The following is a 727-nucleotide window of genomic DNA, read 5'->3' on the forward strand; positions in this document are numbered from 1 at the left end:
TCAACTCTACATCTAGGATCCATAGTGTTTTCAGGTCGAAGAGTGGTATACACTATTATCACCATGAGAATAACTTATGACACTTTGCATAACTTTCTATATAGTATTCTCATAGCGGGTCAATCCGGTATAAATATTACTCCTAATATTCATACCTATGTTTAAGACTTGATAACTCTTTATCCATGATCCATGAGATGTGATCATCAGTCTACAAACATAATAGTCTTAATGCTTTAATGTTATCCCACTTCACATTAAAGCTCGACTACGGATACTTTAAAAATAGTGCCCTTATGTTTAATGTGTTCTCATGATTAAGTCACACTTAATACATTAAACGGACTATCTATTCTAGGGACTTTATTAATCAACCATAATAAAGAAAATGCCTTTTATTATTAGTAAATAATTCGATACAAGTACCAAAAGTATTGGCCTCTAGGGCTTACACCAACAGTGCGGTCAATAGTTTCCCCGAACAAAGAAATCGCAGCAGTAATAATGTCAGGCAAATAATACACAGCTATGATAGAACATGTCAGACAAGCACAGAACAGAACAGGGAAAATCAGCGACTGTCATGTTCGCTACTGCCTCGCCTAGCGAAGGCTTGGCGAACACTCGCTACATGTTCGCTTAGGGATGTGCTAGCGAACGGCTGCGGGTTTTGAGTCTAATAACAGTACGATTTCAGCAAGCTCCAAACCCTATGGCATCCATTACA

The sequence above is a fragment of the Lathyrus oleraceus genome, chromosome 2 (genome assembly GCF_024323335.1).
Source record: "Lathyrus oleraceus cultivar Zhongwan6 chromosome 2, CAAS_Psat_ZW6_1.0, whole genome shotgun sequence".
NCBI classification, from domain to species: Eukaryota; Viridiplantae; Streptophyta; class Magnoliopsida; order Fabales; family Fabaceae; genus Lathyrus; species Lathyrus oleraceus.